Genomic DNA, 2168 nt, shown 5'->3' with positions numbered 1-2168 from the left:
TAGATACAAGGGGAAAACCCTAAGCATCAAGAGTAAAATCAGGAAAGTGGAACTAGCTGGACCAGTGGGTGGCGCACATGCTTTTCAAAACGAATATAGGAACAATAGAGGACCAATTAAACGTTCTCTATTTTAGTAATATGAGGATCATATCAGATTCGTATTTCAACACATAAGCTTTGGAATTATGAGTGGCATGTTGTTTCGCTTGATGGGTTGAGGTCTTGAGGAGCAGTGCTAGCATGACACGAAGCAGTGAAGCACCTACGATGATGGTAGTGAATATAAAGGGGGCAAACCATAAGCTTTACGAGTATAGTGACCGTGACATGGCGGATCTGAAGGTGCGAACCGGACAAAGATACTTCGCAACCAATGTTTGCATTCAACTAGCCACTACGATTTGGTACGGACAAGAGAAGTACAGTAAACAATTTAAGATCTATTTTTTGGGTGAGATCAATAACTTAAGCACATATGGAAGAGTATCACCTCTCTTTCGACACCGTGTAGGCCCCTGCTGATACGTTGAGGGTGCTGCGGGTGCGACGGCTGTCGGCGGGGGAAGAAGACTTTAGATGGCAGACGGCCGGGTCAGGAGATAAATCCTGTTGCCGTGGACGAGGTGGTTGTAGGAGCGGCAACGGCAAGGTGGACGACGGCGCCGATGAAGCGAGACATCGCGATGAAAGGATCCTGGTCCAGCGCCGTGGATGAAAGACATCCATCTCTTGCAGTGGACGACGAGGTAGGGGTAGCGGCTCCGGCAAGGTGGAGGATGGGGTGGAGGACGGAGGAGGCTGGCCGCAGTGGGGAGGTTGTTGTGGCGCCGACGGTGTATGAATGGGGAAATGAAGGGGGGATCTCAAACTTTGGGACGCGCTTGTCTGAAATGTGGGAAAGTTACGAACTTATCCCCCGTTTAAAATTTTGGACATCACGTCGGTTGGGGATAGGACGGTAATCTCACATCTCCCATATATTTGCCGGTAACTATTTCGGGCGAGGAGAGGGTGTTTTGCCGCCCACGGTTGGCACCCATGGTGTATGAACGGGGTTTACAGGTAGGGCCGTTGTGTCACGTCTGAGGGAAGTTACACATCTGCCCATATTTAAAATATTAGCCTACATCGATTTCAGACGAGGAGAGTTTGTTTTGCCGCCCACCATGGATGAATGGGGAAATGGAGGGAGAGACACATGTCTTTCGGACAAGCTTGAATCAAATGTGTTTTGCCGCCCACGTTTGGCGCCCACCATGTCTAAATGGGCTCAGAGGCCGTCGTGTCACGTCTGATTGAAGTTACTAGTCTACCCCTATCGACAGCAGTGTAAATCCGGTCAATAAGGATGTCAAGTGTCAGGGGTAGACAATAATTTCCATCTCGCAAACACTTGCTTCGGGCAGCCCACAAATGATAGTGGGTGTTTAGCCGTTTCGTTCAAAACTTGGGAGAATTAGCATTCACGTTTGCCCTGGGCCCTGGCAACTAAATCCAAATCCAATTTTTGATCGATTACGAATATACACAAATAATTCTACGTTTTGTTATTTATTTCTTCAAAACCACAACAAAGATTTATTCCACCTTTATATATGATTATGATTTAGAAATGCCGTGATCTTTGAATTCAGTAGGTTGGATACACTTTGAGTAATACAGTTATTTCATCCAATACAATATGCTCACATGAAAAACAGTTCACCTTATGTCAATCATACAAGTACTGAGGATTACCATGCCTAAAATTTTTGGATCATTACAACACACGAACAACATAGCGGGTCTTACAACATAATCCATTCAGAGACATGACACAACATGCAAGTACAATAATCTAATGACAATTTCAACTGCTATCTAAAGAAGAACTGAGATTACCCTGGGCTTCAGATAGCAGAAGCAGCAGGACCTCCTCCGTCTTCAAATGCAACATTCTTACTTCCTCCAATTCTTGGGTTGCTTGCATAATGCATGTAGCTAATTGCATAATTTCCAGCTTCAAGATCGAGATTACCTCATTCATGGCAGCCACACCATCTCTTTCTGCCTCTAGTAGAGCCTCAAGAACTATAATATTTGTGCTCAGACTGCTCTTCGGCGGTGTTGCCTCTGAACTGCTACCATCTGGTAACATGGATGGTGCACTGCTTCCACAAATAGATT

The sequence above is a fragment of the Triticum aestivum genome, chromosome 6D (assembly GCF_018294505.1).
Source record: "Triticum aestivum cultivar Chinese Spring chromosome 6D, IWGSC CS RefSeq v2.1, whole genome shotgun sequence".
Taxonomy (NCBI): Eukaryota; Viridiplantae; Streptophyta; class Magnoliopsida; order Poales; family Poaceae; genus Triticum; species Triticum aestivum.
Note: the sequence above shows the minus strand (reverse complement) of the source record.